This window comes from Armigeres subalbatus, unplaced genomic scaffold, assembly GCF_024139115.2.
Source record: "Armigeres subalbatus isolate Guangzhou_Male unplaced genomic scaffold, GZ_Asu_2 Contig1310, whole genome shotgun sequence".
Taxonomy (NCBI): domain Eukaryota; kingdom Metazoa; phylum Arthropoda; class Insecta; order Diptera; family Culicidae; genus Armigeres; species Armigeres subalbatus.
The window spans coordinates 153,677-179,175 of record NW_026942078.1 but is presented as its reverse complement, the minus strand read 5'-3'; the positions used below and the strand labels follow the sequence as shown (position 1 = coordinate 179,175).

General features: G+C 41.1%; 1 protein-coding gene across 2 annotated transcripts in view; it reads right to left on the bottom strand.

The window, feature by feature from the left end:
• The window catches only part of LOC134202628 (calmodulin-like), a 103,802-nt gene extending 81,621 nt beyond the window's left edge, over positions 1-22,181 (bottom strand). For both annotated transcript variants that reach the window (XM_062677644.1, XM_062677645.1), the window contains exon 1: positions 21,945-22,181. The gene's annotated coding sequence lies outside the window, so the exon portion shown is untranslated. The remainder of the gene's footprint in view (positions 1-21,944) is intronic.
• Between the last annotated feature and the right edge of the window lie 3,318 nt (positions 22,182-25,499).

Genomic DNA, 25,499 nt, shown 5'->3' with positions numbered 1-25,499 from the left:
GAAAAAAACAAATTCGCACTTCTAGAAAAAGTATTCCGTCCAAGCGAGGATTGATCTCCTTTAAGGACCTTGTGAACCGTTTTTTGAACTTGTTCAATATTCCGAATTCATTGAGGCCAATCATTGACCTCTTTATTCCAACAGTTGAAAGTTATCTGAAGCAATTGACTGTTTCATGGCCCCTTCTTGCAGAAATTGTATTTTTCGATGGATAATACGGCCAACACCGAAGATACAATCACTGTGCTGCAGTGGAACTGTCACTGTCTGAAAAATAAATTAGACGTGTTCAAGTTTTTGATTCGCAATTCCGATTGCGATATATTTGCACTCTGTGAAACATGGCTTTCTTCTGAAGATGAAATCAACTTCCACGATTTTAACATTATTCGCCAAGATCAGGATGATCATTATGGTGGCGTTCTTTTGGGGATCAAAAATGCTACTCCTTCTACAGAATTCCCATTCCGACTGTTCCCGGCTTAGAAATCGTCGCATGCCAAGTAAATGTGAAGAATAAAGATCTTTGCATAGCTTCAGTGTACATTCCTCCAAATGCCTCTATTAATCGTCGACATTTTTGGAGCGCAGTCTCCTCCTATCATCTCCAGTATTGATATTGGGTGATATGAACGCACATGGTATTGGATGGGGCGAAACGTATGACGATTATAGAGCGCCTATTTTCTATGATTTGTGTGACGATTTCAATTTGAATATTTTGAACACTGGTGAAGTAACTCGAATAGGACCAAATGGTCAACAAAGCCGTATTGATCTGTCTTTATGTTCAAATTCACTATCATTAGATTGCACGTGGAAGGTAATTCAAGATCCCCATGGCAGTGATCATATGCCGATAGTTACCACAATTAAAAGTAGCTATCAACAATCTGAGCCAGTTAATGTTCCTTTCGACCTCACGAAAAACATTGACTGGCCAAAATTTGCATCGGCGGTAAAAATTGGTATTGAATCAACTGATACTCTTCCACCTTTGGATGAATATCGATTCCTTACTGAGTTGATTCAAAAAAGCGCACTAGAAGCTCAGAAACGACGCGTTCCAAGTACATCCGTCATAAGAAGACCAGCCACTCCTGGTTGGGATGATGAATGTACTAAGTTGTATTCTGAGAAATCTGATGCCTTCAAGGCATTCCGTAAACACGGAAGGTCCGAGCTTTTTGAAGAGTATTTGAGGCTTGAAAGAAAGCTCAAAAATCTTCTCAAGGCAAAAAAACGTAGCTACTGGCGACGTTTTGTCGAGGGTCTATCACGAGAAACCTCAATGACAACACTTTGGAAAACGGCCCGCAACATGCGGAACCGCATTTCCACCAACGAGAGTGAAGAATACTCCAATCGATGGATATTCAACTTCGCAAAAAAGGTCTGTCCAGATTCCGTACCAGCAGAACCGCTATTTCGAGAATCAGTTACTGATCCCGGTTCTTTGGGTGGACCATTCTCAATGCTGGAACTTTCTATGTCTCTTCTTTCATCGAATAACTCTGCTCCGGGATGCGATAACATCAAATTTAATCTTCTAAAAACCTCCCAGATATCGCAAAAGACGATTACTTGACCTGTACAACTGTTTCATGGAGTACAACATTGTGCCACCTGAATGGCGACAGGTGAAAGTAATAGCTATTCAAAAGCCTGGAAAACCAGCGTCTAATCACAATTCATACCGACCGATTGCCATGCTATCATGCATGAGAAAATTATTGGAGAAAATGATCCCTTCAAGAGTCGACCATTGGGTCGAAGAAAATGCATTGCTTTCAAATACTCAGTTTGGATTTAGAAAAGGAAAGGAACAAACGATTGTCTAGCGTTGCTTTCTTCAGATATACAACTGGCCTTTGCGCACAAGGAGCAATTGGCTTCAGTATTCTTGGACATTAAGGGCGCTTTTGATTCAGTTTCCATAGAAGTACTGTCAGGCAATCTGCACAGTAGTGGATTACCCGTTATTTTGAATAATTTCTTGTACAATTTGTTGTCAGAAAAACAAATGAACTTCACACTCGGCACTCTGACAACTTCCAGAAATAGCTACATGGGCCTTCCCCAAGGTTCGTGTTTAAGTCCCTTGCTTTATAGTTTCTATGTTAAAGATATTGACAATTGTTTGGAAGGACAATGCACGCTCAGACAACTTGCAGATGATGCCGTGGTCTCTCTAAGAGGTCCATGTGCAGCTGTCTTGCAAGGACCATTGCAAAGTACCCTGGATAATCTGACTGTTTGGGCCAGACATTTAGGGATCGAGTTTTCACCGCAAAAAACTCAGTTGGTTGTGTTTACTAAGAAGCGGTATCCTGCTCAACTGAAACTCAAGCTGTTGAATGATGACATCAACCAATCTTTATCTTCTAAATACCTTGGGGTCGTGTTTGATTCCAAATGCACCTGGAAACTCCACATTGAGTATTTGATACAAAAATGCCGGAAAAGGATCCATTTTCTACGTTCTATCTCCGGAACATGATGGGGTGCTCACCCGGAAGACCTCATCAAACTCTATAGAACGACTATTCTCTCTGTTTTAAAGTATGGCTCTTTCTGCTTCCTCTCAGCAGCTGATTGCCACCTGATCAAATTGGAACGAATTCAGTATCGTTGTTTGCGTATTGCCCTTGGCTGCATGCATTCAACGCATAACATGAGCCTGGAGGTGCTTGCTGGAGTCACTCCTTTAAAGCACCGTTACTGGGAACTCTCACTTAGAATACTCATCAAATGTGGAACAAGTAACACACTTGTTCTAGATAACTTCGATAATATGCTTGAACTAACTTGTCGTTCAAAATTCCTGAGAGTTTATCTCAACTACATATCATCAGATCTTCCGTGTTATAATCCCCCTCGAGTTCACTTCACCAACGACAGTTCCTCAATTGTATACGATCTGTCCATGAAACATGCTATTCAATGAATACCAGATCATCTTCGACAAATATCTATTCCCTCACTTTTTTCTGAAAAATATGAAAATGTCAACTGCAACAACAGATATTTCACTGATGGTTCTCGCATCAACGGATCCACTGGCTTCGGTGTTTTCAATGTAACTTCAACCACCTTCCAAAAACATCAGGAACCGTGTTCGGTTTATGTTGCTGAGCTGGCAGCAATTAACTTCGCTTTGGGGATAATTTCCGATCAGCCCGTAGACCATTATTTCATCTTCTCGGATAGCATTAGTTCTATCAAGGCACTCCGGTCGATGAAACCTGTTAAGCACGCATCTTACTTTCTTTCAAACATAAGAGAGCAGATGCGTGTTTTGATCGAAAAGATCATTCAAGATTACCTTTGTTTGGGTCCCATCTCACTGCTCAATCTACGGCAATGAGAAGGCAGACTCGCTGGCAAAGGTGGGCGCACAGGAAGGTGAGGTTTATGATAGACAATTCTCGAGCAACGAGTTTTTCCCATTAGTCCGTCAGAGTACTCTTCAAAGTTGGCAAAGGAATTGGACACACAATGAACTTGGACGGTGGCTATTTTCCATAGTTTCAAAAGTTTCTGGGCGAGCGTGGTTCAGAGGTGAGGACTTAAGTCGAGGCTTCATTCGCGTGATGTCGAGACTTATGTCCAATCACTATTCACTAAACGCACATCTGTACAGAATAAACCTTGTCGATAGCAACTTATGTAAGTGCGGAGCCGGTTATGATGACATCGATCACGTAGTTTGGTCCTGCTCGGAAAATGACGCCTCCAGAGAGCAATTATTGGATACCCTTGTGGCCCGAGGTAAACAACCCTTCAGGGAAGTTCGAGGTGTTTTGGGAGATCGTGATGTTGTCTATATGCAGGCCATTTATAGTTTTCTTTGTGCTTCTGACATCAAAATCTAATACTTTGTTTTTTCTTTCTTTAAAGTTTTTTTTTGTTCTGTCTCTGTCTTTTTGTTCCGTAGAGCTCCATAGCTCTTGCCATCCGGAAGATGCTCCCAGTCGAACCATTCCTCGAGCATGACGACACGCCACATCGTCACTGACGCCAAATGCCCGGATGAGAAGCTGAAATTTCCTTATCCCAAATCATAAGCCCCGTCCATCCTTAAACATTGTAAACTAACCTCGAGTCACCACGAGTACGCTGGCTCCTTCCCCTCTCTTATTAACTGTATAATAAAATGATATTGATTGTACATATCACAAGAACCATGGCTCCGTAAAGTGTTATACACGCCTGAGCCTACCAAATAAACGAACTTGGAAAAAATTTCAAAACTTTGATGAATTTTAGGCACTTCTAAATCATAATTTTGCTAAATCCAAATTTTGAGTGGGGTCATATTTTGGGGTAATGAAACTTATGAGCAATGTCATTTTTTGAAATTCGATGACATTTTTTTCCCATACATTCCATTGGCACCCTATTGCCTATATGCCGGGTATTAAGCCACCCGGAGTGGAAATTGTTTACTATGTCTGAAACTCGATTACTTTTACTGAAGTTTTTCTACAACTCTGCCTAATAGTTCGTTGTTTGGATTCCACTAAAAACGGTGTAACGCGCTAATTGCAGTAATTTAAACTAAATGATTAAAATTTGATTATCATTTAGTATGAGTTACTACAACTAGCGCTTACACACCGTTATTAGTGGAATTCCAACAACGACTTATACGGCAGAGTTGTAGAAAAACTTTCGCACTAAAAGTCCACCATACAACACATTTTGAAATTCAGCCTCCACAATGAGTTCCTGACCAACTACTGAAATGATCGAACTCGGATTAGGGTAGTGAGCTAATTCCCGTCGTAGTAGGTAGTGCTTGGTTTTCAAATCTAATTTATACGCCAGCCCAACTGCTTACTCTAACTAAGTTGTATGTAACACGTATTTTAGAGTTCCTAGTTTTCATTGTGTACTATTAGCGCATTGAACAAATCATAGTTTATTAGGAATCGGCAATCAAAAATACCCTTTAAATTTTTCAAATTTGTCTTATGAAAATCTGTATACGTCCATGAGAATTTTCATTCGTCCAGTCTAAAACTCGATGGATTGCTGTCAAATAAATCTGTTGGTATTGGTGTGCGATTTCTACAAGTACACCAAAGTAGTTTTTTATGCGGTATCATACCGTGTTAAATAAAAATAATATTAATTCAATTAATATTGGCCTGTTCTGAATATGATATGTGTACATTGTGAAACATTGAATAGAATATGTGTACGGAGGATGTTTGCGGCTATCCAAGAAATACCTGAAGTGGAGGTCTTCAGATCTACACGCGTAACCAATGATCTAAAGGCCTGTTTTGTTAATGTAATATACCCATTGTGGTACATATGATAGAATCTGCGTATGGAAGATCTTCACGATTATCAAAAAAAAACCTGAAGTGGAGGTCTTCAGATCTACACGCATAACCAATGATCTACAGGCCTGTTTTGTAAATGCAATATACCCATTGTGGTACATATGATAAAATCTGCGTATGGAAGATCTTCACGGTTATCCACAAAATCCCTGAAGTGAAGGCCTTCAGGTCTACACGCGTAACCAATGATCTACAGGCTTGTTTTTTAAATATTATGTACCCATTGTAGTACATTTAACAGAATCTGCGTATGGAAGACGTTCGCGGTTATCCAAGAAATACCTGAAGTGGAGGCCTTCAGATCTACATGCATAACCAATGATCTACAAGATGGTTTTGTAAATGTAAGGTCCCTTTAATATCGACTCATGGAGGTTTCACAGTAACAGAATCTGCGTATGGAAGCCGTTCGCGGATATCCAAGAAATACCTGAAGTGGATCATTTCAGATCGACACGTGTAACCAACGATCTAAAAGCCTGTTTTGAATATATAATGTACTCATTATTTTTGCCTTTCTCGTACAACAAAGTTGTACCGAAAGGCTATCATTTCACTCCAAGAACGAACTTTTTATAGAAGGCCCGGAGACCCATAGTGTTATATACCAATCAACTCAGCTCAACGAACTGTATGCATGTGTGTATGTGTGTGTATGTGTGTGCACAAAAGCTAAGAAAAACATTAGACAACTTTTCTTGTAGTAATCCTTAGCCGATTTTCTCGCAACAAGTTTTATTCGATAGAAGGCAAAGCCTAGTTGATCGCGTTTGAAAGTTATTACGAAAATGGTACGTTGAACCGAGTCATCTAAGCGACATATAAGGTTGGTGTCTTGAGTAAATGCGATAAAGGCAGTTTCACTATTCGTGAACGCATTCTGTTCTTTGTACTACAGAGAGCATGTACCATATTTGAAATCGAAAATTGATCTTTAGTTATGCGTGTAGATCGAAAGGCCTTACTCCAGGGATTTCTTGGATGACCAAGAACATATGCAGTGAACGCATTCTGTTCTTTGTACTACAGAGAGCATGTACCATATTTGAAACCGGAAAATTGATCTTTAGTTACGCGTGTAGATCGAAAGGCCTTACTCAAGGGATTTCTTGGATGACCAAGAACATATGCTCAGAACACATTCTGTTCTTTGTACTACAGAGAGCATGTACCATATTTGAAACCGGAAAATTGATCTTCAGTTACGCGTGTAGATTGGAAGGCCTTACTCCAGGGATTTCTTGGATGACCAAGAACATATGCAGTGAACGCATTCTGTTCTTTGTACTACAGAGAGCATGTACCATATTTGAAACCGGAAAATTGATCTTTAGTTACGCGTATAGATCAAAAGGCCTTACTCCAGGGATTTCTTGGATGACCAAGAACATATGCTAAGAACACATTCTGTTCTTTGTACTACAGAGAGCATGTACCATATTTGAAACCGGAAAATTGATCTTTAGTTACGCGTGTAGATCAAAAGGCCTTACTCAAGGGATTTCTTGGATGACCAAGAACATATGCAGTGAACACATTCTGTTCTTTGTACTACAGAGAGCATGTACCATATTTGAAACCGGAAAATTGATCTTCAGTTACGCGTGTAGATCGGAAGGCCTTACTCCAGGGATTTCTTGGATGACCAAGAACATGTGCAGTGAACGCATTCTGTTCTTTGTACTACAGAGAGCATGTACCATATTTGAAATCGGAAAATTGATTATCTACGTATCCTTTCTCTTTACCACAAGGAGCATGTAGGTACCATACTTAAAACAGGACTGCAAATCTTTGTTCCTGAGCTCAAGCCATTTATTGGATAACTGGAAGACTTATCTGTGACTTCATGCAGAATAACTCTCATTTCGGTCAATTTTGAAAGTAAAATTTGAAAGTTTATTTCGGATCCAGTTAACAAAAAATTCCTAGTGCAATCCCATTTCGATCGCATAAAAATGGTTTTGATTGTGCTGATATTCAGTTAAATGCCTCAGTCTGTCAAACAACACACATGCTTAACATGTACGTGGGTAGTGCTGCCAACAAATTTCTATTATGAAATTATTTCTCCTGTTTCAAACTTTTGGAATAGTGGAAAATTTTAGTATGAATGACGATTGTGTATGAAAAATATTTATTTGGAAGACTTTACTTTTATTACGCTAACGGAAAATTATTGAAAAACCTACTTTTATTGACTGCATGATGTATTATCAGATGTGCAGCATAAGATTATTTCAGTTCAAACCGCCAGTTTGGCAACGCGTTTTTCGACTATAAACAAGGCGACGAAGAAAATAAATTTCAAACGCTCTAAAGTTTGAAAAAACAGATCATTTGAACGCCTTCCGGTAGTTATTTTTCAATTATTTTTCACTTGAGCAATAAACATTGCTTTTATTTAGTGCGCAGTGAGAAATTTATGTGAAAAAGTGCTGTGAAAATCAGTGAATTACGTTGATTTTGGTGACGGTGTTGTGCGTCTTCTACAGCAGTGAACGAACTGGATTTTCCTTCGTCGCACGGATAACGTAGGAAATTGTGCAAAAGTCAGAGCCGCAAAGTTAAATTTAACTGTATTTCAAGTAAGTAACACCGGAATGTAATTTGAATGAATGCAGATCGTAGTGTACACTTTTTTCTATCTCGCCAGATGATTAGTTTATTATGTTAGTTTACGATTCGCGAGTATTTAGTGATTTAGAATTTGATATGACGAATGCTAGCGCCATGGACGAATTAGCGCATAACCCTACTAAATGATCGATAACATCCTTATGGATATTCAAGATAAAATTAATTTTAAAATGATGGGGAAGTGTCTCCGGTTGTGAGCCTAGTTGCGTTTATCGCGCATAACTTTTTTTTTTCAATTTATTATAATTTTATAAGCACTTAGAATAAATGTAATATGCATATTTTTCCGAACATTTTATACAAGTTGCCTCCAACAACTCATTTGAATGTACGTCAAAACGCTGTAACATCATGGCGGAATGTGTCAAAATGTGAAAAACCATATCTATCAAAGTACCTTCTCATCATTCTCATCATTACATGAAAATCTGGAAACAATAAATGTAATTAGTTTACAGTTCAATTTGTCTTATGACCCTTTTGTTTTTTATGGCCATTTTCCTACGTTGAAACACTCTGACCGAGGTAAAAACTCAGACTCAATGTGCTTGCAAATTGCTTTCTCTTCAAATTTGATGGTCTCTTCCCCTTCTCACCGTAACGGTCATCACATTTTCCAACCATCTAGATATAACGAAGATTCAACGTTGTCTCGAAAAGTAAGAGATGTTGCGTTGACATTAGTCTGGTCTAGAAAATAAAGTTTAAACTTTACCCGAGGTTTCATCTTGCATTCACTTTAGTTTTTTTTTGCATTTTGCAATAATATCAAAACTAAAACTTGTGGGTTTTGTGGTTCTCCTCGATAAAATATTCATTCTTTGGTGCCGTTCCCGTCATCTATTAGGAATAAAATATTCCCTTGAAAAAAAAAAACATCATAAAACATTGAATTCAAATTCATCAGCTGTTACCTAAGATGTAGAAAGACGCATTATTCTGGATATTGCTCGTTGATTTTTTTTAATTGTTGCTCATCTAATAGGTGCGTCGGTCTAGTCTGTATGATGTGCTCGAAATTGCTTCTCAACCGTTTGTCAGCACGCGGTCATCGTCATCACTGTCAACCGCTGCGCGGTTCAATCTGAAAAGTTAGACGGCCAGAGAGCAAAGCATAGACTGTTTGCCTGCGGGAATATTTACCGTAGCTGTGATCAACAATTCTACTTGACTGGCTACGATGGCACTTGGTCGTTGGCTGGGGTGTCCTCCGCAAACATAGCATTAGTATGGTGCTTGTACATAGGTAGGATACTCATTCAACAAGCAGCAGCCAAATTAATGCTATCATGGTCCTTATTTAATGCAGGCTGGAATGGGACTACAATTTTCGCTTCTTCCTTCGGTTTCCGACAAGGGACGTAAAACTTGAAGCAAATATTTGCAAGAACGACAACATGTTAACTGACTCTTCCACCAATTTGTAGTGTTGTTTAGAGAGCTTTTTCCGAGTAAGTATACGAAATTGTGGAAATTTGGACAAGCCTTAATCTTCAATCTAAACAATTAATATTCTTGTTGATTAAGCTTATTTTTAAAAGTATTTAAAAATGTCAAACAAAAATGTAAACAAGGGTTCGCTGCTTCCATCAATGGTGTTGGACTGCGTGGGCAGTATAAAGCTATATAAGCCAGGCCCTACAAGCCAGTATAAGCAAGTTTGCACTGTGACAGCGTTATAGTCGCACATACGGATTTTTCAAATGCTTCTGGTATCAGTTACTTACGGTTACGGTTACCTGGAAAGTCTTCTGCTGTGCCCGTAGACCGCAAGTTCTGAACTCAAAGACGGTTTCGATGACCCAGGATATCGCAAACCCATCTAAACATATCATTTGATCTTCAGGAATGTATTATGGATATGGTTGAATACATATCCAAGCTTGAAGCGACGAAAAAGCTAGAATGTTGGCTGTAGATTGCAAGTCCTGAACTCAATGATGGTTTGGAGATAACCCAGGATGTCCCAAAATTATCTTACCATGTCTCCTGGTATTCTGAAATATGTTATGGACAAAGTTGAATACATATCCGTTAGGGTTGCTCCACAACGCTCATTTAATTCTACATCATGTTCTGAGTGTCCTCCGAAAATTTGAGCATATTTGAATTAAAACTGATTTAGCACAAGCCGTTTCAAGTTTGCATGCAAATTAGTATGGGGAAATTTATTTCTTCATTATACTGATTATGGCGCTTCCTCATTAAGCACAGGTTAAAAGAAAACCTACATAGCTAAAGGGATACTCAAGAGCTTTGACTCAACGAAAACCGCAGCTCAATTAATCGTTCCAATAATTAGTAATTAGTAAAATGAGCTCAAATTTTTGGAGAACACTCAGAACATGATGCAGAATCAGATGAGCATCGTGGAGCAAAATCGATTTTTCAAATTACCCTAATATCCATGCTTCTAGTGCTGAAAAAAGCTAGATTCGTGGCTGTAGTTCTGAACTCAAATTCGGTTTCGATGACCTAGTATATCCCAAAACAAAGTCTCCTGATCTTCATGAATATGTTAGGGAGACTGGGTAGACTTGATCCTTTTCTGATTTCCGATGTATCACAGCCAAAAATAAATAAACATACGCGATTTCCACACAGACTCTCTAAGAAGTATAGTATATAACTTTACTGATGTATGACAGTCCTTAAATTATTGTTGTTATTGATACACAATCAATTTTTTAGACTGCTGTCAAAAATCTACTTTTAAAATATTCGGGGGAAATTGATCCCTCTCCAAGAACTTGCTTTGATAATATTAGAAAGGTGCCCTCAGATTTTTTAAATATTTTTCCTTCAAAATACGCGCAATTTTCGAATTGCTGTGCATATACATGAACGATTTTTGTTATTGAATTCACAACACATGCAATTTTAAAATTTTTGGAGACTTGATCCCCTTTCTATAATATCTACGCAATAAATAATTTTTCCTGCCAACACTTCATCAAAACTGCCAAATCTACAAAAAATTAAAAGCCTGAGAACAGATTTATATTTTTTTGAATTTTTTTTTCCAAATTTTTGTATGGGTTACTAATGGGGGATCAAATGTCCCCATGTTGAGACAATAACTTCAAATCCAAATATCCTAAAACTTTGATGGAATGTTGTTATTTTTATCAGTGCAGATCATTAAGCATATTTATGGCTATGTGCTGTGAAATAACGAAAGCATTTGGTCATTGTTATGAAAAGTTGTTCAAATTTTGCGTGGCCAACAAAAAAATCTTTAGGAAGGTCAAAACATACAAACCGCACTGCAGAATAAATAAGGTTGTCAAACCAAAAAATAACTCACCACATAAAGGTCATTTGTCTAGAGGATCTATACTAAAAATACGCTAGAACAAAACTACTTTAGTTCTCGATAAAACAAGGGGTGATCAAGTCTCCCCGGGGATCAAGTCTACCCACCTTCCCCTATAGATATGGTTGAATACATATCCAAGCTTGGAGCGACGAAAAAAGTTAGAGTGATGGTTGTAGATCGCAAGTTCTGAACTCAAGAACAGTTTGGATGACCCAGGATATCCCAAAACCATCATACCATGTCTCCTGATTTTCACAAATATCCAAGCTTGAAGCTTTGAAATAAGAATTAAGAAAAAAGCTAGAGCGGTGGCTGTAGATCGCATGTTCTGAACTCAAGGATGGTATGGATAACCCAGGATGTCCCAAAACCATCTGACAAAGTCTCCTGATCTTCATAAATATTTTATGGATATGGTTGAATTCACATTCCAGCTTGGAGCGACGAAAAATGTTAGAGTGGTGGTTGTAGATTGCAAGTTCTGAAAGATGACCCAAGATATACCAAAACCATCTGACCACTTCGCTTGATCTTTAGGAATATGTTATGGATATGTATGAATACACATCCAAGCTTATACCCGAGCAGGAGAAATTGGCTCAATAATACTTAATTATGTTATGAACTAGCCCTGCATAAGAGGTAAAATACCAAAGGAATAATACCAAAAACTAATATGTACAATACTTAAGTCATAACAAACTCAGTTATTAAATTGAATTTCAATACCAAATGCATAACCAATTAATATTCGTTTGGTATTGAAATACCTAAGCATAGTATGCCTCAAGTATTCTGCGTATAAGTTTTTAGTATTTTACCTCTTATGCAAGGCTAAATCATACCAATTTCTGTTATCGATGTCGTCGCTCCTGCTCGGGTAATGACGAAAATAGCTTGCATGGTAACTGTAGATCGTAAGTTCTGGACTCAAGGACAGCTTGGATGATCTAGTACAGCGGTTCTCAACCTGGGGTACATGTACCCCTGGGGGTACCTTCGCTGGTCCTAGGGGGTACCTCGGACAAAAATGTGTAATGGCGGACATATTACAATTTCAATCAAAATTCATTCATAAAGTTTTGATTTTTGTGTATTTTCTATTTCAAAAATTTATATTGTACATAATATGTAATGCGATCAATAAATCCCAATTGACACAACCAGCACAATGTATGAAGGGCTGCGCAACAAAAGATCTAACGAACAAAACGTTGAATGAATAAAAAGGATTTTTTTTCACTCACTTGCAAGAAAATTAGAAGCATCCTTTTACGCCTCTCGGAATCCTTCTTCCAAGCAGCTCGAAGGCTTCCTTTCAAGAGGCTCGGAAGCCTCCTTTCAAGAGGCGCGGAAGCCTCCTTTCAAGAGGCTCGGAAGCCTCCTTTCAAGAGGCTCGGAAGCCTCCTTTCAAGAGGCTCGGAAGCCTCCTTTCAAGAGGCTCGGAAGCCTCCTTTCAAGAAGCTCGGAAGCCTCCTCTCAAGAGGCTTGGAAGCCTCTCAAGAGGCTCAAAAGCTTCCTTTCAAGAGGCCCCGAAGCCTCTTTCCAAGAGGCTTGGAAGGATCCTTTCAGGAGGCTCGGAAGCCTTCTTTCAAGAGGCTCGGAAGCATCCTTTCAAGAAGGTCAAAAGCCTTCTTTTCTAGAGGCTCAAAAGCCTCCTTTTCTAGAGACTCAAAAACCTCCTTTGAAGATGCTCGGAAGCCTTTTTTCAAGAGGATCGGAAGCCTTCTTTCAAGAGGCTCAAAAGCCTTCTTCCAAGAGAATCGGAAGGCTCCTTTCAAGAGGCTCGGAAGGCTCCTTTCGAGAGGCTTGGAAGTCTACTTTCAAGTGGTTCGGAAGCCTTCTTTGACGAGGCTCGGCAGCCTCCTTTCAAGAGGCTCGGAAGTCTCGCTTCAAGAAGCTTAGAATTCTTTTTTTCAATAGGCTTGGAAGCATACTATTAAGAGGCTCAGAAGCGTTCTTTCAAGATGCAACGGAAGCTTCCTTTCAAGTGGCTCGAAAACCGCCTTCAAGAGGCTCGGAAGCCTCTCTACAAGAGGCTCAGAAGCCTCTAATAAAAAGGCGCGGAAGCCTACTCTAAAGGGACTCAAAAGCATAAAGGAGCTTCTTTTCAAAAGGGCTCGGAATTATGTGTTCAAGAGGATTGGAAGCCTGCTTTCGAGAGGGGGTACCTCAAATTATGCAAAACTTCGAAGGGGTACCTCTCAAGAAAAAGGTTGAGAACCGCTGATCTAGTACATCCCGAAAAAATATGTTTCAACTTGTTTTGTCCGTTCTCCATTGTTATTCACGAAAACAAATGGAACATATCAAATTTACTGGGTAATACCGCTTAGAAAAAAATGGGCTTAAAGGGTTAAAGTATGTGATGACCATAAATCTAGCCTTCAATCCGACCAAATTTTCCCTCGGTTTGAAATTGCCTTTAACTCGATTTTTTTCAGTTGATTTTCAAATTTTTTTTTCATGCCGTCGTTTTTTTTTACAGTGGATGATTTCGAAATTTTCAGAATTATTATGAAAGACTGAATGATTATTAATGTTTTTAAAAGATCAAATGATTGAAAGATATGAGGTAAAGCAGATTTGAAAAAAAAAATGAATCTCCTACTTCGGAAGATTCAAAAAGAAAAATCGAAAATGAACATAATCTGAAAATTAGAATGTCCCTGCGCTTCATTTTATTGACGTTGAGGCGTGACCTGATTTTCAGGAAATACTTGCTTATCAAGTTACTAATTCTGTTCAATCCACTGAAGAAATTGGCCATATTTCAATGCCTCCGGAGTAACCAGCAAAAAAAAAATCATTGAAATAAAACTGACTGTATGAAAAAATCTCCCGGAGAAGCACCTGTTGTCATTAACTGTTAATAGCCTTACGAGAAGTCGATCAACGTATGTAAAATGCAAAACGCCATAAATAGCATTATTTTAAAAGTAACACTAATAGCATAACATCTAACACTTTTTTGATGGGTTTCGTACACTTTTTTTGTTGAGAGATAAGCCAGCCGAGGGCTGAAAATTTTTCTAATAAAGACTCACAAAAAATCACCTGCTATGTATTTGATTTTGGATTCCTGCCAAAAATAATGAATTTGTTTGAATAACATTTTGGAGCCCTTTGGAAGAAAACGGGACAAATTGAGGATTTTTTAGATTACGACGGGACCGCACAATAGGATATAAAAAACGGGACTGTCCCGTTAAATACGGTATGTATGGTCAGCCTACTGTTGTGACAAGACAAGATGATTAAGCTATCAATCCAAATGCCACAGAATCTGATGATGATGACGTGTGGGACTGTCTTGAAGATTATGAAGAGACAAATAAATAATGTAATAATGTAATAATGCATTCTTTAACGAATACTAGCGGAAAGCATGAATCAAGGAAAACCACCAGAAAGGTATGTGTACAAGGCTGATCCGTGGATTCAGGAGAAGGAGAAGACTTTCAAGGAAGCGATATCCTGTTCTCAAAGCAATTAATAGAGCAAGACAATGAAACATAGAACCTGGTTGACCTGCCCAGAGTAAGACGTGCTTTTTCTTCTTCTTCGATGGCTCTACATTCCAACTGGAACTTGGCCTGCTTTTCAACTTGGTATACTATTAGCCTTTCCTCATGAGTATGTATCTTGTGTGGCAAGTACAATGGATACACTATCGAACTCGCTATCTCCGGTTTGGCAATCCTACGCCTTTTGCTCGCAAGGCTACTGGAGATTCCTTACGTAAGTAAGACGTGCTATCGGCTGTAAATGGGTCTTCACGGTAAAATACGTAAAGAACGGTGACGTCATCCGGCACAAGGCAAAATGGAGGCGCACACTGGGAAAAAACGATTTCAATGGTGGAAAAAACTGATAGCTTTTTTTACGAACAACTTACAGAGGAGATTAAGGGCTTATTCGAAAGTGAATTTCCTAAGGAGTCCAGTTAGTGCTGTTTCATGGACATAAATAACTTCGGTATTTAGGGGAACTGTTCCGTTTTCCATCTCACTGAACATATATTCATCTCATCGCAAAACAAAGAAATGCATCACCAATCTCGTCGATTCTTTTTGCTAACACGCGTGTTCACTGATAAAAAAGTCACAAAAATAAAAAACATACTAAATTCCTTTTCATTGGTTTGTTTTTGATGGGATGGAAATAGGAGCTTTGGGATGAAGTGCCGAACCGTTCCCCTAGTTATTGATCTCGTTTTGCCCCACTAGTGTCTCGTATATCACAAATTTTCATATTTTTTGTTGTTTTATTTTTAAGACACCATTGTGTTTATCTCTTCACTGTGGATTCACAGAAGGGCACTAAATATATTTCGCTGTTTAAATTTGGAAATTAAGGGATTTTGGGGTCAAATAAGCATCAAAGTGCACTTTAAATGTTTGCCGTACAAAACCTAATGAAGTAAATGTGAGAGAATTCCCCTTGGAATGCAACTTGTTGCAAGCAAATAGGTCAACGCTTAGTTCTAAAAAGTGTTTGCACAATAAATAGATAAAATTTCGAAATCGTGTACTATACATATGTAAAAGTATTGGCTTGACAAATGGATTGTAAGTGATTCGACTATGCGTTCAATTTAGGAATCTCGGTCTCATTCAATAGCAGCTAAGTTGCGAAGGCCGACGAAGGTCCTTCGAATCTTAGTTAGTTACAGGCGCCAGTCTAGCGTACTGAGGGTCGTGGGTTCGAGTCTTATCGAAGGGAAAGTGGTTACCTCCAATACATTTTTCAAATCAAAATCATTCACATAATATACATATTCACATCTGAGTTTTCAGAACATTGTGAATTAATGTTCAAGTAGGGCGGTTTAATACCCGGAACATAGGAAATTAACTTCAATTGAAATTAAAAAAATCGAAAATACTTACGATTTCCAGCCGCTATGCGTCTTCGAATTTATCTGCTGGTATCGTTATCGGCGGTCACCAGTGAGCCCAAGTAAACGAATTCACGAATTCTTCAACCACCTCGATTTCGTCACCACCGATAAAAACTCGTGGTGGGTGGCTTACATTGACCTCTCTTGAGCCTCTTCCTATCATGTACATCGTCTTCGACGTGTTGATGACTAGTCCAATCCGTTTAGCTTCGCTTTTCAGTCTGATGTAGGCTTCATCCACCCTCTCAAAGTTACGTGCCATGATATCAATGTCGTCGGCGAAACCAAATAACTGGACGGACTTCGTGAAAATCGTACCACTCGTGTCAATCCCTGCCCTTCGTATTACTCCCTCCAAAGCGATGTTGAATAGCAGACACGAAAGACCATCACCTTGCCGTAACCCTCTACGAGACTCAAGACTACCCTCTAGGGACCCAAGTAGCACGCGCAACATCTTTCAAATAGGTGTTTGTTCCTAATAAATTGCATTGAAGACACTGGCAATACATCGAGTCACATTAAAGCCACTTCCTAGTTTCAGAAAAACACAATGTTTCATTTCCGTTTAAGTGGCGTCGTAATATTCTACCCATCTGACTTCTTGGGTGGTTTAAAATTCGATGTGTTTCAAATCAGAAACAAAACAGATAAGTTGCAGAATTAATAACACTTCGGTTTATTACTGTTACGACAATGTTTCTGATATGTTGCAAAACACTTTGAGCTCGGCTGAGCAGTATTTTATTTTTGACAGTCCCCTGCATGTTCCGTATAAGGTACTATGAAGTTACAAATGACTTTGTTGTTTATGTAGTGCACTTGTAGCAGAATCTCCTAATAGAATTGATGGTGTGATGGTTACAGTAGAAGGTTGCAAATCTCAAGGTCCATGGTTCGATTCCCGGTTGGTTTTAGTGTTTTTATTTTCATTGTAGCCGCAAGATGTTGCAAATAGGCTCCACATCTTGCGCTTTTTGTGTCACAAAGGAGTTTCATATACGACGCGTTGTGCATAAGTCAGACCTTTAGTAAGTCACACCACAGTTGTTGTTACTCACTGAAAAACAAGAGGTGTTGCTTGGGGACTCAAGAATGCCCCTGAAACTCGAACTACGCACATCACCCAATCCATCGTCGCCTTGATCAACCGTATCAGTTTATCCGGAAATCCGTTTTCGTGCATTAGCTGCCATAGCTGGTCCCGATCGATTGTATCATATGTGGCTTTGAAGTCGATAAAAAGATGATGTTTGGGCACGTTGTATTCGCGGCATTTCTGCAACACCTGACGTATGGCGAACACCTGGTCTGTGGTAGAGCGTTCACCCATAAATCCCGCCTGGTACTGCCCCACGAACTTTCTTGCAATTGGTGTTAGTCGGTGGCATAAAATTTGGGAGAGTACCTTGTAGGCGGCGTTCAGCAATGTGATTGCGGAGTAGTTGGTACAAACCAGCTTATCGCCCTTTTTGTAGATGGGACACACGACACCTTCCATCCACTCCTGCGGCAAAACTTCATCCTCCCAAATCTTGGTAATCACCCAGTGCAGCGCTCTAGCCAGTGCCTCACCACCGTGTTTGAACAGCTCTCCTGGTAGTTGGTCAACTCCAGGGGCTTTGTTGTTTTTCAGCCGGCCGATCTCCTACTGGATTTCCTGGAGATTCGGAGCCGGAAGTCGCATGTCCTGCGCGCGTGCTCCTAGGTTCATTACCATACCGCCACCGTTGTCTGCCATATCGCCATTCAGGTGCTCTCCGTAGTGCTGCCGCCACCTTTGGATCACCTCACGGTCGTTTGTAAAAAGGTTCCCGTTTATGTCCTTACACATATCGGACTGTGGCACGTGGCCCTTACGTGAACGATTCAACTTCTCATAGAGCTTTCGTGCGTTATTAGCGCGGTACAGTTCCTCCGTCTCTTCACGGTCTCGATCTTCCTGCTGGCGCTTTTTCCTCCGGAAAATCGAGTTTGTCTGTTCTGCGCCCGTTTTTATCGTGCCTCGTTGGCCCTCGTGTGGTGTTGCAGCAATCTCGCCCATGCTGCATTCTTCTCCTCAACTAACTGCTCACATTCGCCGTCATACCAGTCGTTTCTCCGATACGGAGCCACCATGCCTAGTGCAGCGGTTGCGGTGCTTCCAATGGCGGATCGAATAACTCTCCAGCCATCTTCATGAAATGCTGCGCCTAGCTGCTCTTCCGTTGGGAGTGCCACTTCTAGCTGCTGCGCGTAGTCTTGGGCTAGTCTACCGTCTGTTAGCCGCCTAATGTTTAGCCGCAGCGGACGACTCCGACTCCGTTGTACACCGTCGAGAGTTTTGAGCGCAGACATACTGCAACGAGGTAGTGGTCGGATTCAATATTCGCACTGCGGTAAGTGCGTACGTTCGTGATGTTGGAGAAGAATTTACCGTCGATTAGAACGTGGTCGATTTGGTTTACCGTTACTTGATTAGGTGATTTCCATGTTGCCTTGTGGATATTCTTGCGGGGGAAGAAAGTGCTTTGGACTACCATTCCGCGGGAGGCTGCAAAGTTAATGCATCGTTGGCCGTTGTCGTTCGATACGGTATGCAGACTATCCGGTCCGATGACCGGTCTACACATTTCCTCCCTTCCTATCTGAGCGTTCATGTCACCGATGACGATTTTGACGTCCCACAGTGGGCATCCATCGTATGTCTGCTCCAGCTGTGCATAGAACGCTTCTTTCTCGTCGTCGGGTCTCCCTTCGTGTGGGCAGTGCACGTTGCATGATGCTATAGTTGAAGAAACGGCATTTTATCCTCAGCTTCCACATCCTTGCGTTGATTGGTTTCCACCCAATCACGTGTTGGCGCATCTTTCCCAGCACTATGAAGCCGGTTCCCAGCTCGTTGGTGGTGCCACAGCTTTGGTAGAAGGTAGCCGCTCGATGCCCGCTTTTCCACACTTTCTGTCCTGTACAGCAGATTTCCTGCAACGCTACGACGTCGAAGTTGCGAGGATGTAATTCATCGTAGATTATCCTGTCGCAACCTGCGAAGCCTAGCGACTTGCAGTTCCATGTTCCAAGCTTCCAATCGTGAGCCTTTATTCGTAATGGTTGTTTTTAAAGGTGGCTTATTGAGCCTGCGCGAACCTCCTGTCTCGTCGGAGGGCCGTCGTGTCAGGGCTGTTTAGCGTCCCACATAACACCAGGACTTGGGCTTGTGTGCTTTGAGCGGCACACGGTCGTTTTGGCGGAGCCTACTTGCGGATACATGCAGCTTTTTATAGAGGTTTAACAGGACCCACTGTCAAACCCCACCACATCCTAGGCAGGCGCCACAACTCGCAGATGGCCTGGGGAGGGATCGTGAAGCCCTTGGACATAGTCCCTGCTGCCCCCGATAACGATACTGGCAGAGAAATTCGGAGACGCAGCATGGCAGGAAATCGTACGTACTTTGGACTCCGCAAAACGCTCCGATCGAATGGAGTTCGGTAGACCGGTAGTTCTTTACGGACACGAGACCTGGACGATGCTCATGGAGGAGTTGTGCTGTGGAGGAAAGTGCTTGCTACCATCTATGGTGGGGTGCAGATGACGGACGGTACGTGGAGGAGACGACTGAACAATGAGTTGCGTCAACTGTTGGGAGAACCATCCATCGTTTACACCGCAAAAATCGGAAGACTGCGGTGGGCCGGGCACGCAGCTAGAATGTCGGGCAGTAATCCGATGAAAATGGTTCTCGACAACGACTTGACGGGAACAAGAAGGCGAGGTGCACAGCGGGCAAGGTGGATCGATCAGGTGGAGGACGATTTGCGGACCCGATTGGTTGGTTGGCGACGTGCAGCCAAGGACTTAACTGAATGGAGAAGACTTTTATGTACAGCACAGGCTTTCCGGCCTTAGTCTGGTAATAAATAAAAAAATGAAATCATGGAGAGCATCCAACTGAGGTTAGTGAGTTATCATTGTATTAGCATTGACATTGATTAATTCGCACAAATTCGTAAGTGGTACAAGCCTGGACTATTGTATGAGAGTATCATCACTTTCATCCACATTTGGGACTAACCACTATCTCTTAGATGGAAACATTTCACTCCCCAATAGTCGAGATTTGTCCGGACTACATCCTTGCGAAAGCTGAGGAAGATGAAGGATAGTTATTTTTACCCCTACTCAAGAAAGATGCAGAGAACTCTACGGCCTGTCATAGATGCCACGGGAGGTTTTGGAATTGCTAGTGCGGAAGATTCTAACAGTTAGAATCGTTTTTGGTGGAATGCCAAACTCTTAAATAACTAATATACTAAGATACAAATACAAAGTAGGAAAGGGACGAGTCTGGAATTGAACCCACGACCTCCGGCTTATAAGAAAGAAGCGGTAGCCACTAAACAAAGAAATACGGCACCAATTTCGTCGCTTCTTTTTGCAAACATACGTGCTTACTGCTGAAAAAAAAATCACAAAAATAATAAACAAACCAAATACCTTTTCATTGCTTTGTTTTTCGTGAGACCAATATCGGAGCTATGAGATGAAGTCCAGGAGCAGTAACCCGATATGTTGTTTCTCACGCTATTATAGTAGTTGAAGAAACCTGATGCATATTTTACCATTCACCCAATTCGACTATTTTTTCCAATATTTCCTAATTATAGTGTGTCATTTTCAAAATATGAAGAAATTTTTCAATATACCCAATTTTCCCGGCAGATATGCTCAATCTCCTTAATATTTTTTTTTTCAAATTTTAAGAATAAATATTTTTGAATAAATATTTTATCAATTATTGGTTAAAACTAACACAAAATCTTTTCCTTAGACAAAGTTGGAATAATCTCTACTCTAAAGCAGCATCAAAAAACGAAGTATATTTAGAGGCCTATTTTGTATGGATTGCACAATTTAGAAATGTTATGATTAATTAAGCATACATTTGTTTGAATGTCTACTTTGTATGACTTCTAACCTGCGTGGTCGATTCATTGCCATGAACAACACGACTTTATTCGGATGGAAAGCACAACATAGTGATATAACATATACACTACTTATTACACACTGTATTATTATTATTCCAAGGAGCAATCTAGGTATCAAATCAGCTAACACGTGCTAAATATCATTAAGTTTGTTACGCCTCATTTTCACCTTACATGCGATCCCTACGGTTACGCAAATCGACCAGAAAAATACCCATGGGAAAATCCAACTGCCAGCAGAAGCTTTTCGAAGATTAAATAATGGAAGCTAGTTATCAGATTAGATGAGTAGGTTGAGTTTACCCAATTCGGTAGTCTACATGTTATCGTTATTCCATGCACGACGCGAGGGAGCATTTCTTCGCAGTGAATTTGTCTGTCTATGATGTGCTGATGTGATGGGAGCGATGTTTTCATTGGCAAAGGATAACACACTTGGGGGAGGGGGAGGAGAACTGGTTTGGCAGAAGAAGGATTCGTGGAATGGTTTTAGAGGATGAGGAAGCTGCCGTTGCTGCTTGCGAATACAGTGTTTGAACAATCGGAAATCAAGCAAATGTATTTCCTTCTTATTTTTCGGATGTTATTGATGTCTGTATTCCCCAAAGAGACTTATTTCTAGATTTCAATTTTCAATCGTTCTTGGTACTGTCGCTTGAGGAAAATTTACGAGTTTTTGCTTTGGAAGATTTTCATAATCCTCTATATCATTTATCAGATTTCCATTCGTTCTTCCTCGCTGAAAAGGGAACACTCACAGACACACAATTTAAGCTGATTGGAGCATTCCTTTCGACTCGTGGGAAATTTCCTTATTTTCTTTCGAGTTTTGTCACCGCATACACTGATTCGCTAAACTTCGGCTTGTTTTTCAGGGAAAATACTCGCGCACTTTCACGGTTCGGTTAGCGGAAAATTAATTCTAACCAAAAGTTGATCGAAAGTTCTGGCTTCTTGCTCGCCGTTCCGTTGGCCGAACAAAGGAACTGTGCCACTTCCACAAATCCTAGATAACTCACGCGAAGCGAGGACACGGCGGGTGTTTCAGGGTGGAAACGCACAACAATGTTGGGGCTTAGTAAAACTGTTCACCGGGTAAATCGCTAAGCATCCGCACCGAAAGACTTCGCTACAGAGAATGAAGGCTGCAAGGAGTTTTTCCGATGTTTTATCTCGGTTTGCGCCCGAGAGCGAGGAAATGCGCGGCATTTCGTAGAGAATGCTCCCCCCGTGGGGTGCGCTGGCTTTATCTTCTTGTTCCGCGTGCAAGGGAAATGGGACTAAATGCACACCAGTAAAGAATAACATAGACTAAACTAAACACAGTTTAAACTAAAAGGTTTCAATTCCCACACTATAGTGTGGGAATATTCTATATATATATATATCTTTAGAAGCAATTTTCCAAATTAAACCCAACGAAAGGAAAGTAAACAATTGCCACTTAAATAACCCAATTCAACATTTTTAATATAAAACTTTTCGACAACTCGAACATATAATATACTTCTTACCACCCCTAAGAAGAAATGAAACTTTAAGGCGTTAGAATCACTTTCAGCTAAATGCATTATGTACCATTCGTCCTCGCATGACTCCCGTTGGCGAGTGGGTGGAGGAAACGTTGACATATGCTCGGGTGATAAGCGATCAGGATTGAGAAAATGAGAGAAAATGCCAGCAACATGTGTGTTGCAGATACAGCCTCATGCCGAGTTGCACGATATTTGAATATTTTGGTATTTGATTAAAAAAATATGATATTTTCCCGATTTCCATATATCTTGGGAGAATTTCGCTCAACTTTTTAAAAGGACCTAAGGACCTAAAAATTAATTTGAATATTGCAATCAACAGACCAATATGAAGTCTTTTGCTTGCAGTACTCAAATTAATTCATAAAATAATGTCATTTAGGTCCTTTCGAAAGGTTAAGGAAAAAATATAGTGTTAACACGGCCAATCCCTAGTAGCATCGACGTATTTATTATTATTTTATAGCAGACTTGAAGAGACTGTGCGTATCCATAATGTATTCTTGATCTGCATCCAGCATTGGTCAGCAAAAGAGTTCTAGTATCTGAGGAAAGTATAAAACATGATTATTATTATTATTTAATCAGACTAAGGCCGAAGTGGCCTGTGCGGTATATAAGAGTCTTCTCCATTCGGCTCGGTCCATGGCTACACGTCGCCAACCACGCAGTCTACGGAGGGTCCGCAAGTCATCTTCCACCTGATCGATCCACCTTGCCCGCTGCGCACCTCGCCTTCTTATGCCCGTCGGATCGTTGTCGAGAACCATTTTCACCGGGTTACTGTCCGACATTCTGGCTACGTGCCCGGCCCATCGCAGTCGTCCGATTTTCGCGGTGTGAACGATGGATGGTTCTCCCAACAGCTGATGCAATTCGTGGTTCATTCGCCTCCTCCACGTACCGTCCGCCATCTGCACCCCACCATAGATGGTACGCAGCACTTTCCTTTCGAAAACTCCAAGTGCGCGTTGGTCCTCCACGAGCATCGTCCAGGTCTCGTGTCCGTAGAGGACTACCGGTCTAATTAGCGTTATGTAGATTGTCAGTTTGGTACGGCGGCGAACTCTATTCGATCGGAGCGTCTTGCGGAGTCCAAAGTACGTACGATTTCCAGCCACTATGCGTCTCCGAATTTCTCTGCTGGTGTCATTTTCGGCAGTCACCAGTGAGCCCAAGTACACAAATTCTTCTACCACCTCGATTTCGTCACCACCGATGCAAACTCGCGGTGGGTGGCTCACATTGTCTTCTCTTGAACCTCTTCCTATCATGTACTTCGTCTTCGACGTGTTGATGACTAGTCCGATCCGCTTAGCTTCCCTCTTCAGTCTGATGTAGGCTTCCTCCATCTTCTCAAAGTTACGTGCCATAATATCTATGTCGTCGGCGAAACCAAATAGCTGGACGGACTTATTGAAAATTGTACCACTCGTGTTAATCCCTGCTCTTCGTATTACCCCTTCCAAAGCGATGTTGAATAGCAAACACGAAAGACCATCACCTTGCCGTAACCCTCTGCGGGTTTCGAAGGGACTCGAGAATGCCCCTGAAACTCGAACTACGCACATCACCCGATCCATCGTCGCTTTAATCAACCGTGTCAGTTTATCCGGAAAACCGTGTTCGTGCATTAGCTGCCATAGCTGGTCCCGATCGATTGTATCATATGCGGCTTTGAAGTCGATGAATAGATGATGTGTGGGCACGTTGTATTCGCGGCATTTCTGCAGTACTTGGCGAATGGCGAACACCTGGTCCGTGGTGGAGCGTTCGCCCATAAAACTCGCCTGGTACTGCCCCACGAACTCCCTTGCAGTTGGTGCTAGTCGACGGCATAAAATTTGGGAGAGTACCTTGTAGGCGGCGTTCAGCAATGTGATTGCGCGGTAGTTGCTACAATCCTTCCTCCTCCCAAATCTTGGTAATGACCCAGTGCAGCGCTCTAGCCAGTGCCTCACCACCGTGTTTAAATAGCTCTCCTGGTAGTTGGTCAACCCCAGGGGCTTTGTTGTTCTTCAGCCGGCCAATCTCCTCCTGGATTTCCTGGAGATCCGGAGCCGGTAGAATTATGTCCTGCGCGCGTTCTCCCAGGTCCATCACCATACCGCCATCTTCGTCTGCCACATCGCCATTCAGGTGTTCTTCGTAGTGCTGCCGCCACCTTTGGATCACCTCACGCTCGTTCGTAAGAAGGTTCCCGTTTATGTCCTTACACATATCAGGCTGTGGCACGTGGCCCTTACGTGAACGGTTTAACTTCTCATAGAACTTTCGTGTGTTATTAGCGCGGTACAGTTGCTCCGTTTCTTCACGGTCTCGATCTTCCTGCTGGCGCTTTTTCCTCCGGAAAATCGAGTTTTGTCTGTTCCGCGCCTGTTTATATCGTGCCTCGTTCGCCCTCGTGCGGTGTTGCAGCAATCTCGCCCATGCTGCATTCTTCTCTTCCACTAACTTCTTCTCTTCCACTAAATCCGGGGGCACCGTGCCAAGTGCAGATACGTGACATAAAATGACAAGCAGAAAAAATGCATTTTTAATCCTTGCATCCCAAACCTATTTTCCGCACCCAAATTTTGTTAATTTTTGGCTCTAACTCATTCCATTTTTGACCGATTTGTTTGAAATTTTCTGACACAAACTGAAAATAACAATAATTTTAGAGGGTCAATGTCGGTTCAACAGTTACGTATCTATACGGAATGCCAGTGGGGTCTGTCGGACATTTTTAACTTTTTTGTTTGTTATTTCTACAAACATTGACTTTTCACACCCGTA